Genomic DNA, 15,890 nt, shown 5'->3' with positions numbered 1-15,890 from the left:
ATAAATGATCTAGAAAAAGGCGTAAACAGTGAGGTGGCAAAATTTGCGGATGATACAAAACTACTCAAGGTAGTCAAGTCCCAGGCAGACTGCAAAGAGCTACAAAAGGATCTCTCAAAACTGGGTGACTGGGCAAAAAAATGGCAGATGAAATTCAGTGTTAATAATGCAAAGTAATGCACATTGGAAAACATAATCCCAACTATACATATAAAATTTTACACTCTAAATTAGCTGTTATCACTGAAGAAAGATCTTGGAGTCATTGTGGATCGTTCTCTGAAAATATCCACTCAATGTGCAGCAGCAGTAAAAAAAAAAAAGCAAACAATGTTAAAAAAATCATTAAGAAAGGGATAGATAACACAGAAAATATCATATTGCCTCTGTATAAATCCATGATATACCCACATCTTAAATACTGCATGCAGACGTGGTCGCCCCATTTCAAAAAAGATATATTGGAATTGGAAAAGAGCAACAAAAATGATTAGGGGTATGGAACGGCTTTCATATGGAGGAGAGATTAATAAGACTGGGACTTTTCAGCTTGGAAAAAGAGACGACGAAGGGGGGAATATGATAGAGATCTATAAAATCATGACTGATGTGGAGAAAGTAAATAAGGAAGTGTTATTTACTTGTCAACACAATAACTAGGAGTCATCAAACGAAACTAATAGGCAGCAAGTTTAAAACAAACAAAGGAAGTATTTCTTCACGCAACACACAGTCAACCCATGGAACTCTTTGCCAGAGGAGGTTGTGAAGGCCAAGACCATAACAGGGTTCAAAAAAGAACTAGATAAATTCATGGAAGATAGGTCCATCCATGGCTATTAGCCAGGAATGGTGTCCCTAGCCTCTGTTTGCCAGAAGTTGTAAATGGGCGACGAGGGATAGATCACTTAATTACCTGTTCTGTTCATTCCCTCTGGGGCACCTGGCATTGGCCACTGTCAGAAGACAGGACACTGGGCTAGATAGACCTTTGGTCTGACCCAATATGGCCGTTCTTATCAATGAGCATGGATCAGGTCCAAAAATCCATTTTTCCTGTGAATTCCCTTACCTGTTGCTTTTTTTGGGGAGGCAGTGGTTTCATTTGACCAGGTATCCTAATTGTCTATGCTGCTTTTCTTTATTGTTTTCCTTGATAGAAATCAATTTTTAAACACACACACACACACACACACACACACAGGTTAGCAACTTAGCCACTTCATCATCACTGATTTCAGCTTCCTCATTTATTAATGGACCTACTTTTCCTCTTTCCCTTGATATATTTGCAAAAGCCCCTCTTATTCCTCTTAACCCCTTTGGCAAGCATTAACAAGCAAAAACTCAGTAATATTTGATATTCTATGTGTATAAATAGAAGTAGGAAAGGATTCATTCACTCTTGTTACAGCTGCTAAAGTGGGCCCAGGGCTCTGAAACAGCAGCGTATGTTAAACATCTCTATTACTTTATTAATGCACAGAACGTTGGGATTTCAGTGTATATTTAGGATTATTTACCTTATAAAGTAACATGGACTTCACAATGCAAATTGCCACAGACAGGAGGCATTCATAGCTTCCCAGAAAGGTAAGTGCCACTAAACAATGAGCGAACATGCCACTAAAAACCACATGCAATGATTTGGGGGGGGGGGAGGAGAGGAAATCACATGATTAAATGATCTCCATGGAGAGAAGTTTGCAAATCTCTGCACACAAGGAAATTTTCATGGACCTGGATCTCTATTTTCAGTGGCCCATTCAGCACAACAGCCTTTGGGAATGAGGCAGCACATGCCTCTGCAGAGAAATGCCAGCCACATAATATATTAAGGGGTATACGCTGCCTTCAGTTACACCCTGACAATCCAAATCCAGAGCTGGCGTAAGAGGGCACAACTCCATGGAGGTCACTTTGCCACATTTAGTGCTTTCTAAACTTTTGAAAGTTTAAATAGTGTGCACAAGAACTGGAAATTCACAATAACTTTGCTAATTATTCATTATTATTATGATTATTATTATTAGAAAACTACTATGATTAGTCTGCATTAAGGACTATGTACCTGCCAAAACCCTAGTTTTAAAAAGTCCTTTAATAAAAAAAAACAAAAATTAAACTTAAATTTAGTGCTGGTGAAAATTACCAGCTTGATGGTTTAGAGTCCATGGGTCATTTGGTCGTTGACATTCTTTGCCAATATGGCCTCCAAGAGTTATCAGTTGTGACTGTGGTCTCCGATGCAGGGACCTACTGTTGGAACCAGGACTGAGGTCCAAGAAACTCATTTCATAGAAGCCACTGAACCACCTCCACCAAAGGGTAACAACAAAAGCAAAATCATCTGAGGACCCCAAGCACTGAAAAGTCTGACAATGGAGGGAAGAGACACCCATTCCTCCTTTCAATCAGACCCTCAAAGCCTGCACAACAGGACAACACACCCAGCCAGCCTCAGAGCCAGGCAGGGCTCTCTCCAAAGCACATTAATGCGACCTCCGGGTTGAGCAGAGGAGGTCACCAAAGATCCAGCCTCCAAACCCCAACTGCACAGCTCGCCCAGCCCCCGCTGGCGTGGGTGGCAAGAAACACAGAGACATGCCTAACCTGAGCACCCCATGGAGCAGAAAACGGCATGGCCACCGAACTGCAGGCCCAGCTTGGAAAACGCACTCCAAATCCGCAGAACAGCTGAACCAATCACAGTGCACATTGCTTTCGGTTTTTAACGCAGTCAAGCAAATAATTCAGTACGTGGGCTAAGACCTGCCATGTTTCAGCCTGGAGGGAATTTGGCCTGGAGTTTGAAACCCATGGGGAAAAAAAGGAGTCATCATAGAAACCTCAGCAGAACCTTGGTTATAGCTAGGGCCCTACCAAATTCAGCGCCATGAAAAAACACATCATGGACCGTGCAATCCAGTCTCCCCCAGTGAAATCTGGTTTTGTGTGTGTGTGTTTTTAATCCTATATTATACAGATTTCACGGGGGGGGAGACCGGCATTTCTCAAATTGGGGATCCTGACCCAAAAGGGATTTGCAGGAGGGTCGCAAGGTTATTTGGGGGGGGGGGGCACGGTATTGCCACCCTTACCCCTGCGCTGCCTTCTGAGCGGGGCAGCCAGAGAGCAGCGGCTGTTAGCAACACCAGACCAGGCCATCCCGACTTCAGCGCTGCTCCGCCTTCAGAGCTGGGCTCCCGGCCAGCAGCTGCCGCCCTCCAGCTGCCCGGCTCTGAAGGCAGGGCCACCGCCAGCAGCAGCGCTGAAGTAAGGGTAGCAGTACCACAACCCCCCCTACAATCACCTTGTCTCCCCCCCCCCCCCTTTTTGGGTCTGGACCCCTACAACTACAACACTGTAAAATTTCAGATTTAAATAGTTGAAATCATGAAACAAACGATTTTTTAAAATCCTATGACCGTGAAATTGACCAAAGTGGGCCGTGAATTGGGTAGGGCCCTAGTTATAGCAGTACTGACCCACTTGGACAATGGAAATAGTCTGGACCAGCAGTAGCGACTCCTCCAACCTAATACTGGGTTCAGGGTATAGGTCGGTGCAGAGTAAGCTTCACATGGCAGTTTGAGGCACGTGCCCCCAAAACATGCCATTCCTCACCTCGCAACACTCCCTACAAGAGCACACGCACACCCCTTTCATCAGGTGCTTCCCTTTCACCCATTTTTCACTCGCAGCACAGAGCTCCCATCTTCCTCGTTTGCTAAAGAGCTCTCACCACCCGCCCGTCCCCTTGAAACCAAGAAGAGTTAGAGAAAGAAGGTGGGGGGATGGCATCCATCATCTCTGCATGAGCATGTGCGTACGGCCATAACCCAGACTTGGTTTCTTAAGAGCACATGACCATAACCTGAAGCAAGAGCAGGCCCCATGGGTGTCCCCTGGCTAGAGTGATGCATGTGAACTCTTCATTGCTAGACTTCCAGACTTCCCATAGCTTCCCCCCCCTCCCCCCTTCAAAAGGGTTTTTAAGCAGAGGAGCTGACTTGTAGAGAGACAGGATAAGCGAGCAAGGAAGGATGCTTCGGACACCGCCCCGTCAATGCACACAATGAGCACAATAGGCAGACAGGAAGGGAGTGCTGTCCAGTGGTTAGACAGCCCCAGAACAAGGAGTCAGGCCTTGCAGGATGAAATCCTGCCCTGCCCCTCGGCACACCCTGCCCAAGCCTAGATTCGATTCTCAACTCTGCTGCTCAGGGCAATCCCCTTTCCTTCTCCATATGTCAGCTTCTCCAGCTGCAGACTGGGGATGGTGCTAATCTGCCTCCCTGGGCTGGGGGCTGCATTCATTGCTGCGAGTCAAGAGCTTGGATCGCCCTATGGCAGCTTTCATGTCCCAATGCCAGGCCCCCTCCCAACTCGTGGGTACAAAGTTCATTGCGTTGGGGGGTAAAGCTTATTTACTAGAACACCCACGCCATGGAGAAGAGGGTTGACCACTGAAAGTCAGGGAAACTACTTTAGCAGCTGAACCCAGAGTGTTTTGTGGTACCAAGCTCACGCACGTGGCAGACCCGCCCAGCACTAGCAGACTTCGGAAGGACAGACAGGTTCCTCACAGACAGATATTGGGGCGGAGTCAGCACAGGGCCAGAGAGAGGAGGCAGCTTGCACGCTCCCGGTTCAAGGGCTGGGGGGACAAGTGCAGCTCTCGGCGCCGAGGGCAGACTAACGTACCTCACTGCTTGAAATAGCTCCTCTGCCTCTTTTCAAGGGTGCCAGAGCACAGTTCGGCCACTGCCACAGCCCCTTCGCACCCACCCCCAAGATACCCAGCCCTGCCCTGCCCCCACTCACCCCCCTTAGAATGCCCCCGTCACCTGGCACTGCTGCTGAGGCCAGCACAGGGCCAGGGGAGTCTGCTCCGCGAGGGCACAGAGAGGCCCCGAGCCTGGGCTATTCCATGGGATGGAGGGAGGCTTACGCCTGACCTGCGGCTGCTTTGCACCAGACCAGCCGTGTGGGAAAAGAGGCCACAGGACAATGCCGAGTTGGGCCCAGTGCCCTGAGTACTGCACTCCCCCCTTCCCAATCCTGAGCCCAAATCTACCTGCCCACAGCAGTTCCCGCCTCCCTCCCTTTTATTATCATTTTTTAAAGAAGTGACTAAAACCCACACGAGCTAGTGTCTCTCAGCAAGCGCCCCCGGGACCCCACACTCTGAACAGCACTCAGGCAACGGCCGGGAAGCAGAAACATCTGCTCCCATCCACCCCACTGCTGCGAACGAGGCTTCTTGCAGGCAATCAGCAATACAGCAGGAAAGAGAGAGCAGGCTCCCGCCTGGCGAAGTCCGTCCTGTGCTGTCTAATAACACAAGGTGTCATCGTAGACCCAAATCAGTGCCTAGAGCTTTATTTATAACAACTGAAACACAGGAGACAGCAGGCCAGAAGCAGAGGGGAGGAGGCGGGGAGTGAGACTGGAAGTGGGGCAGGAGGGGGAAGAAGCAGAGAGACTAAATCTTCCTATCTAGGAGGCGTTGCCCTGAGATTTCTAAGCAGGGTCAGGGGAAGGGAGAAGAATATGTGCAAAGACAAGCGCAGTGAGGACGCTATTGATCACACCCTGGCTTCAGCAATGGCATTGATTGACAGCCCCCCCTCCCCCGCCACACACACACACACAGCCCCAAAATGTTTGCATTAAAAAACAGAAAAGCTTCCCCCACAAATCGCCTGAAGTTGGTGAGCTTGGGGAAGCAGGCATCCAGCTCCCAAGGGGGTTGCTTGGCTACCCTTTTTTTGGGGGGGGGTCACTTGGGTCAATTTCTCTCTCTCCCAGCCCCGCCCATCCCATGCAGACCTGCACAGCCCAGCTGTTGGCTACAGAGGGATGTTAGGGTATATGAAGTGTTCTTACAATACATTCCAAAACTTGACCTAACTGGCTCAAAACGGATCCGTACCCAGTATATGACAGACAGCAGGTCAAATCCCAGAGCCCTGCCGCTGGCAAGCTCCAGTCAGACTGAATACAGACACTCTTAGGGTCCAATTCTGAGCACCATGCGCTCCCATTGAACTGAGCAGGAGTGGAGACTGCTCAGATTGATCCCTTACTCGGCCCCCAGACAGAACTTTGAACCTGTAAACTCCAGTGAGATCAAAGGCTGAGTCAGAAGAGCCCAGGACTTGGCCTGTTAAGAATGTGCAGTAACCATTCATACCATTAGCTACTTACTGCCCATGTCATATCTGGGGGGATGCTTTCATAGAATATCAGGGTTGGAAGGACCTCAGGAGGTCATCTAAGTCCAACCCCCTGCTCAAAGCAGGACCAATCCCCAATTTTTGCCTCAGATCCCTAAATGGCCTCCTCAAGGATTGAACTCACAACCCTGGGTTTAGCAGGCCAATGCTCAAACCACTGAGCTATCCTTCTCCCCTGATCTAGCCCAGCTTCCTCAGAAGTCAGTGGCAAAATACCCACTTTAGTCAGCATGAGCAGGACCACGCTCTTTGCAAATAAACCCAATGTGACATGCAAGAGTTTGAAATCAGTAAAGGAAAGACTCCCATTGACTTAAATAGGAATGGAATTGGAGCCGAAACCTCAAAAGGGTATAACGACATGGCAGACTGCAACATGTGTAGACATACCCGAGTTGGCTTTGATCTAGCTAGCTCCAACCACACAGCATGGGCTCACCCTTTGGGTAAATCCCCAGAGCCCTGGGAGGGATTATACAGCCCCTGTTGCCACAGCTTCACTGCTGTTGGTACTTGCTCTAGCTAGATCAAAGCTAGCTTGAGTCTGTCTACACATGCTGCAGTCATCTCTCTGACCGTAGTGTCAATATAGCCAAGTTCCTCTCCCTTTTCCTCCCAACATCATTCTCCCTTGCTTTCCTCACTCCCTGTAACCATACCTTTCAAACAGATAAAGAAAACAGGGAAGCAACTCTTCCATACTCTTTAGATTCAGCTCTTCAGGGCAAGAACAGTGTATTGTTATGTTTGTCCAGCACCTATCCCAATAGGGGCCCAATCCTGACTAAGGCCTCTGGACAGTAATACGAAATATTTTTCTTTGCACAGAGAACGTGCCTTCAGGACTACATTTTCAAGATGTTGCACAGGAAACATACAACTAAAATCTGTGAAATGAGCAAGCATTGAATCATTCTTGCTGCATTTAAACTGCCGTGCATTCAAATCTGCCTGTGCATTTATCCACGGTGCAGTTTACACGGCTACAAACTAATGCTGCGGTTGTTTTATATCCCATCATCGTCACCAGGATTCCTGTCGTGTTTCCATACGCACAAAGCGAGACGTGCACCTGGGACATGATTCAAAGCTGCTTGACTCTGGGCCTTTGGATCAGGCCCTGCCAATCAAAAGAATAGGCGAAGTCTCCATGAGAGAGCACAGGGTGTGGCTCATCTCTACCAAGCTAGAACTGCTCTGGGAACGGAACGGCTGTTTTGTGCCTAGAAAGCAGGGAACTAAAGCATAAAACAGTTCCACAGCCTCTTCCCCCACACCTGGGCCCTCGTGCAAAGACATCAAGGGATAAGGAATGGAAGCACAGACGGGCTGAATCTTTGGGATTCTCCATGACAAAAGGTCTGTGCATTGCACAGACCACTGCATAAGTGGGAAGCAGCCCCGGTCCCCCCAAGAACAGCTGACAGACTTTTGGCCCTGGGGAGGAGCGGCCTGAATTTTACCCCAAATGGAAAGGGGAGAAATGTGTGGTTCATAATCATACCTTTGGCCCACACACTGATGGGCTGCCCCACACTAATCTTGGGAAAATGGCTCCTGTCTCACACAGGGGAGCTTTATAGGACCCCGGCCTACTAATGGACCCTAGCTTGTTCCAAACATTTCTGTGGGCCAGATCAGTATGTCTAAAGCAGCATAGCTCCGCCGAACTCAATGGAGCAGCATCAATTTATAGGAGGTGATGATCTTGGCCCAGTGGTGGTGTTTGAGCATCTCCCGCAATGCCTAGGAGCTCTGGGATCTGACAGCATGTCAACACTGCAGTTACTTCGGCTCGGGCGAATGGGCTGTTTAATTGCATTGTAGACACTCAGGATCAGGCTGGTGCCCAGGCTTTAGGACCCCACGAGGTGGGAGGGTCCCAGAGTTCGGGCTCCAGTCCGAGCCCAGACGTCAAGCCCCACAGCCCAAGGCCAGCTGCAAGTGTCTAATGGCAGCATAGACATACCCTGAGAGGCTAGAGGCATTTGCACCAGTGCAGAGAGACCAGAACACTACCATCCTGATTTACACCAACTCTGCACTGGTGTAACTCACTCTACAACAAACAAGGCTCTAAGGTGAGAGGCCCCCCTACAGCTTTCCTCTGCATTCAGAGCTGCCTAAAAAGAGGCCCCCACTTTTTCCTCCAAGGCTGTGACACACCATCCATCACTACACCCCTGCCACTTGCTTGGATTCACCATAAGTCTCCCCCTTTCCTGGCCCTGGCAACTAGTGCGGAAGGGGGAGAAGAGATCTTCAGACTGCGAAATACTGGTCTCCTTTATTTGTTTTGTGTTAGGCCATCTGAGGTGGTATGTTCTCATGAGGCGTGCCTTTACAGGGCCCGTGCAGCTGACAGGGCCACAGGTTTGGCTAAGGCTGAGGAGAAAGCGGCCAATGAAACCTGGCACAAGGGCCATTCTGGTATCCTGCAGCTGAAGCCGGGTGGCATTCGATAGGCAAGGAGGCCACAGCCCTTCGGGATCTGCCCTGATGCTGGTGCAGCAGAAAGCAAGGATGTGCCACTCCCGCCGTTCCCTGGTTTGCCCCTGCCAATCCACCACCAGAGTCTGAGCTGGAGTCATCCCGGTGCACATGGCTGCTTTCCAGGGTGTGCTTTCCAGGGGTGCTTTCCTTTAAGCAAGGAAAAGTTCAAGTTATTTGATGCCTAGAAGGGCTCCACTAGACAATTTGGTCACATCAGAACATGACCTGGAGGAATCACGGTTGCTACCGTGGTGTTTCGCGGTCAGTGTAGACAGGGATAAATGGTGTTTAGCATCATGGCAGCTGCTCCTGGATAAACCCCACTCATGTCCTAGCCAACCAGACAGTAAATTTCCCTGTGAAAACAAGGCCTAACAGACAGAGGCTCTTTTTATAGCTATGGCCGAGGAAAGGGGCTACTGTGAAAGCCGTGGAGTGAAGCCCCATCCCTGGAGCCTAGGTACAGGATGAACAGTGGCATGCTAGACTTGCATTTGTAGGACAGCATCTCAGGGACAAGGGATGTGCTGAATTACTACACTGTGTGCTGGATGATCTGTCACCCCCTAAAAATCCAATCAAAAATAAAATGTTTCCAGAGCAGCCTTGGGTAGGAAGAATCCATCATGTGGTGTGGTGGACATGCTCCCTTAGCCCCAGGACTCTCACTGTTGGCTCAGCACTGTTCAGCCAGTATTAGTACAAAATGGTCTGCATCTGCGGGATCAAGCCCAACCAGGGCAGAGTGTTAAAAGTCTGCCCCAGCATCAGACAGGCCCCTCTTCGCGGGAGTTACTGTCTGCAGGCTACTTCTCCCTGGAAGGGGAACTTTCTCCAGTCAAAGGCAACAAGTCTATTCAAAGTCATCCCCACATTGAATCAGCCTTGGGACGCTCGCTTGCACTAGCCATCGATTTCCACCGTGCTTCTCTTTGCACAAGGCTCTGCCTTCAGGAGGATTAAATATTTACCAAAAAAACCCAACCAAACAGCCTGACGGGGAGCCTAAAGAAAAAGCAGAGGGAAAAATCTGAGCCGTAGCCTTAGAAGTGCCCCTAGGCCTGTGTGTGTTCAGCTTTGGATCCACACTCCTGGGCTTCCATTAGGTACCTCGGGAACAGCAGAGCAACACAGCTATAAGGCCGTTTAGAGAGACAGGACTGTAGAGGTTAGCAACAGTCCTGAACTTTTAACACAAATCCACATGGTTTTACCAACAGTAGAATACTCCCAGCCTAGCTGCTAGAGCGGAGTGGTTTTTTTTTTTTTGGCTGTGGGGGGGGAGAGGGATGTTTTTATTTATTTTTCAATGTTTTCCCCCTTGGCAGGATCAAAACAGACCCATTTTTATCCCCCACCAAATATTTTCACTTAAGCTACTGAAAGCAGATCAATTCGCGTACCAAAAATTAGGCTCTCAATTAAACAATGTTTAGAGCATCTCCATAATAAAAAGAAATTTTCAAAATCATGACAAATGAAATATTTCCAAAATATTTCATGATTTTTGTGTAAAGGACATTTTTCAAGCAAAAACTTTTCATTGGAAGAATTTAAAGCAGCTCTAATGGGAGCCCAGTTCTGAAGACCAGAGACTCTGAATGCCCAATTTCACCTGCCTAAGGATCTCTGCAGCAGCAGTAATCCCAAGAAACCTGGGTGCTCTCTAAACTAGAGACTCAGATTTGAATGTTAGGTCACCCCACCATCAAAAGGGGACTGATCTGGGTTTCAGCCTGTTAGAAGCCATTTGCAAAATTCAGATCTAGGCCCAGGTTTGGACATTTTCAAATGAAGCCCTCTGTGCATGGCCCATTGGGCTGGGCGGGCAAGGAACACTCTTGAGGTCCCTGGATAGAGTAGGGGTGTCCTGGTCATGCCCTCTCTACATGGCATGCCAGCTCTGTGCCCAGACTGTAGTACAAGACACAAGACAAGGTAGCAAGAATATGTTCATGGGGCCTGATTCTGAGCCCTGCATCTTGAGTCTTATACCAGTGCAAAGTGAACATAAAAAACGAACTGCTAACACTTGCACCCACTTTGCACTAGTGTAAACGTCAGCACAAGGCACAGGAAAGCCAAGTATTAGACCTATGGTTTCCACACGGGGCCCTCTCCTGTTTTCTTTCCCATAGCTACCTATACAAAAGTAAGCTGATGTCAAGCGGTCCTTGTTGGCCTTTAAAGCCCCAAGGGACAGATTGGTACATTTAGCCAGCGGCGTCTCCTGAGTGTGGCACAGAGCTGCACCCCCTTAGAGTGCATCGAGAGGAAGGGGATACTTTATAAATCACAGCAATACTGTTCCCTCTTCCTGTACAGGGTCTTATAGATCCATTACCAGGAGCCCCAGGTACCACCACCCCCCCCCCCGCATTTGACCAGCTGCTTAAATCCACCTGGAAAGCTGCACAGCTGCAGCAAGGCAAGACCTTGGCTGCGTGCATGAAAGGGTTAATGCAGCAGAGAGGCCAGGTGGCTCAGGTGCATACGCCAAGCGGCTCCCATCCCACCTGCAGAGACTTGTCTAAGAGGAGCTGCATCCGCCCTTTCCTGTCGGGCTTTAATCTGCCTGAGGACAGAGAAACAGGGAAGGATAAACATCATTTCTCCCACTGCAAGTCCCAGCAGTCCAAGGCCCAGGAAGGTGACTCAAAGCTAGGGGCTCAAGCTGCACTCTCAGGGGACTAGAGCAGCGACAGGGAACCCACTCAGACTCAGTCCTCTGACCCACTTGCAGCCGACAGGGTACACAGGTATGTTCCCACCAGCACTACGTGCAGGGAAAGCCTGGCTCTTGGAATTCCTGGACGCTTGCCCACTCCCTAGCACCAGAACGTGCCTGGCTAGTGGTTAGTCCCATGAGCTAGGAGTCAGGACTTCTGGACTGTCTTTCTGTGGGACCTTCCCCAAGTCACTGCGTCCCTCCTTGTCACGTGTGGCATCCTTACCCACCGCACAGAAACTAGGGGGCTTAGTGTTCGTAAAGAGCAATGAGAGCGTCACATGAAAGGTGCTAGGACATTTTATAAATCACCAGAGCAGAGGCCACAAGCAGGATGAGAGCTGCATTGTACTAGGTGCTGTACAAACAGTCCCCACACCAAAGAACACACCACCCTGAAAGTGTTTTTATAATTTATTTGTATATACATATACACACACAAAGTGCTAATATGATAATGGGTCATTGCAGCTTTTTCCTATGGAAGGTCCAATCTGTATATCCGCCCCCACTACAGGAAGTCTACACGGCTGTGTTATTTCTCTGGTAACAGCTCCATTCTTCATAAAGTGCGATTGCCACAGCCTTTGTAAACCTTTGTTAATCTCTTGACTTGGGGGGCTAGCTTTGCATTCAGTTCAATCACCACCCTGGAGGTTTGTACGCCAGCAGTGGGCGGGCAGGGAAAAGAGGGGAAATGCTCTTGATTAGGGGCATAGAATTTGCAAAACCAGAGGGAATCATTTTCTTTTGATTGACTAGTAAAAAGACCGTTTGCTTTCCCAAAGGATGGGTAAGTGCTTTTGGTACCCGTTCCGGTGAACTTTCATGACAATTTTGCAAGGCTGCTGGGCTTATGTTTTGTACAGCACCAAGCATGCAAAACGACATAATAGGCAGCTGGAATGCCCTTCGCTTGCCCCCTTCAGAGTCTCAACCAGGAATCAGGAACCAGAGACACCAAGCCCAGAGAATCCAGCCCAGGTTTCACATGGATTCTAGTGCAGAGGTTCTCAAACTGTGGGTTGGGACCCCAAAGTGGGTTGCAATCCCATTTTAATGGAGTTGCCAGGGATGAGGTTTCCTGGGGCCCAGGGCTGAAGCCCAACCCCCACTGCTGGGGGCCAAAGCTAACGCCTGAGGGCTTCAGCCCTGGGCAGTGGGGCTCAGGTTACAGGGCCCCTGCTTGAAGCCGAAGCCCTTGGGCTTTGGGACCCCCCCACACACACACACCTCCACCTGGGGTGGCGGGGCTCAGGCTTTGACCCCCCTCCTGGGGCCATGTAGTAATTTGTTGTCAGAAGGGGGTCGCGGTGCAATGAAGTTTGAGAGATGCTGTTCAGTGCATGCTGGTACCTGACCCAGGGCGTTCAGGTAGTGCTGAACTCATCACCACAGCGGGATGCTATTTTCCTTATAAAGCCCTCTTAAAAACCCACCTACAACCCCACAAAACCAGGGTAGACTGACTAAAACTGGCTCTTGTAATTCACAGCCACGTAAACTTTTTTTTCCTGGCCCCTGGGGCAGATCAGTCCTCAGCCTGGTACAAAGCATAAATATAGGGCCAGAACGCAGGCTGCAAGTGGAGACTGAAGAGCAAGGAAGGGGTGAGCCGGAAGGGCACGACTGACTCACGCTAGGTCAGAACACTGGTTTTACTGCAGGCCGACGACGTTGCCAGGAAGCCCTGAGGTCTAGTCACCCAACCCAGCCGCTTTTCCATATTGACATTGGTTCACTGCCTCGTCCCTGCGTGCGGTGGGGGGTGTAAAGCCTTCTGCCCACGCATTGTCACAAAGCACAGGCGCAGTCCCTGGGCCAGGAAGGACTCCTACCTCCCAGAAAAAATGGGGCAAGAGAGGCAGGGACAGTGGGGGAAGAAGGGCCACATCCATGTCTACACAAGGATAAGAGGCCTGTGGCACAGCTGCAGCACAGCCTAGGTCAGCAGACTCAGGTTTGTGGAGCTTAGGAAAAATCACTGTCGACGCTCAGGCTCGGGCTGGAGCCCAGGCTCTGGGACCCTCCTCCCTCGCAGGGTCCCAGCCTGAGCCTGAATGTCTGCACAGATTTTTCAGCCCTGGAGCGCAAGCCCTATGAGCCCCCCCCCGTCAGCTGACCTGGGCCACCCTTGGGTTTTTATCCCTCTAGACATAGCCAGTGTTCCACAGAGCTGGCCAGGCACAGGGGCCGAGCATGCTGGTCACCTTAAGGGACACCAGGACACCCAGCTGCACTGGGGGTGGGTGTGTGTGGGGATGGACCTTGCCTGCCTCCAGAGGTGCAATCCCGCTCCCCTCGAGCGATGCAGTACCGCACCAGGCCCAGAGCACTACACAACCCAGGGCCAGTGTATGCTGGGGAACTTTCAAACTCAGCTCAGGAGAACGATATAGTCTTGCTGGCCCTCCTGTGCGGCCTGTTAGTAAGTGCTGAGGTTTCTTCAACAGGTATATGGGAGAGTAATAGTACCCAGCCTCCTAATGCTATTGGGATTCATTGCTTCTCAGATTGCAATGCTGGCTAGAAGTCCCTTTACCTGTGTCTAGCCAAGCAGCTGTATTCTTTCTTCTCCAAGGCAGACATAGCGACAGCCCCTGGGCACCACATCCCTGACACCTCCACCTGCTGGGGACTCCCTATGCCAAGGGTTCTCTTCACCTGGGAAGATGGAGGTTTCTGCTCCCTCTATGGTACCTGAGCCGGTGAGAGTCAAGGCCCTTAGGCCAGCCACTTCCACCCCCATTCCTGTGAGATCCCCACATTACTCCCCCATCCACAAAAACAAGCATGAAGATGCTTATTACTGTGCTCGCACTTCTGGAGAGCCCACCACCACAGGCACCTCCCTGTCTCACGGGGTTTGGGGAAGACTAATGAGCTACAACTTGCAAAGGGCTTTTTAAAAAAAAAAAGTCTCAATTTCAAAAGGCTGCCTCTAATTTTGCAAACACTATTTGTTACACCCATATCCTGGTGGGCCACAATTAACTCAGGATGCAAGTAACAGGATTTACCATTAACCAGGCAACAGCACCTGCAAATCATGCAGATCTAGACAGCTCGATCCTGTCACTTGCACCTGCAACAAATTGCAAGGGCAAACATCTGCAAAATTAGTCACGGGTGCAAAACTGCCAGTGAAGTCAGAGGCTAGACTGAGACCTGCTTACAAATGGGGCTGATCATACACTAGAAAATTGCTAAGTATCATCCGCACTTCTAGGTTTTTTTTTTAAATAAAAAGATGCTTGAAATCACATTAAGATGAACACTCCCTGAAGAGCAAAGAACCCCAGAGAAGGAGAGCTGGAGCAGAAGCAGCTGGACAAACCAGACTGGCTCAGGAATAGTCAGACTTGTGTAATATTTAAGGCTCGGTTTGTTTGGGTCTCGGTTGCAGCAGGAACGAAGCCTGTCAGATGTCTCGGTTAGCCCAGCATTAGACAAAAATTCTTTTTTTTTTTGGTAAAAGCCTGTTCAGAGGATAACCTGTTGGGGGCAACCCTGGTACCCAGTACACACTAGGTTTGCCTTCTCGTGCTCTCTCTCACTCTCCTCCTTTCTTTGTCTCCTGCTCTGACACACACACAGTCAAGTTCCTCCTGGACGATCCAGAGGGACATGTGTCAGGCTGCTGATGCTGCCAGCTCCACCATCCAACTGCTCTTCCTGGGCCCCCAGGAGCTGCGGTAACCATAGAAACACCAGCCAATCAGAGTGCTCAGCCACAACAGGGGGGCGGGGATAGAACACTAAGACACCCAGAAAGGTAGGAGCAGCTCCAAACAGACCAGAAAACTACAACTAGAAGGTGGGGAAGGGGCAAATCGAAACGTTTTACCCAACTCCAGCACACACAAACCCTTTAATCTGGAGCTGCATGTTACATCAGGCACTTCTTTTCCAAACTGGTTCCTTGCTAGCCAGCTGCAACAGTGCATTTTGCAGCACACAAGGAGATCTGTGGGGATACTGGAAGGATTCTGTTGCAAGGCTTTGTCTTGCTCTACTTTGCACTTTATCTGTGGAAGCGAAGGGGACCCATGGCTCTTGTAGTCCCAAAGAAGTCAGGCATTAACCCTTTGGTTCTTTTGCAGTATGTGAACAGAACAGGACAAATCTTATCCTTGGATGTGCTTGGGAGATTTTACACAGATTTCACTAGGAGCTGCACACACAGATCTGAGTGCAAAATGTGAGCCAGTGCAGTTAGTGGGCCAAACCAGAGCTCACAGTTGTACGCTAGTGCTATCAGTGGTATTGCACCTGATTTACACCTGCAAAAGTTTGGTCAGAATCAGATTCAGGCCAAAGTTTCCAAACTTGAGATCCAAAGTTAGGTTCCTAAAGCCTTGCGTAGGCACTTAATGTCACAGGTGTGATTTTCAGAGTCAAAGGGAACTACAGATGTTCAGGTTTCA

This window comes from Caretta caretta, chromosome 16 (assembly GCF_965140235.1).
Source record: "Caretta caretta isolate rCarCar2 chromosome 16, rCarCar1.hap1, whole genome shotgun sequence".
Classification (NCBI taxonomy): domain Eukaryota; kingdom Metazoa; phylum Chordata; order Testudines; family Cheloniidae; genus Caretta; species Caretta caretta.
This window is presented reverse-complemented; position numbering follows the sequence as displayed.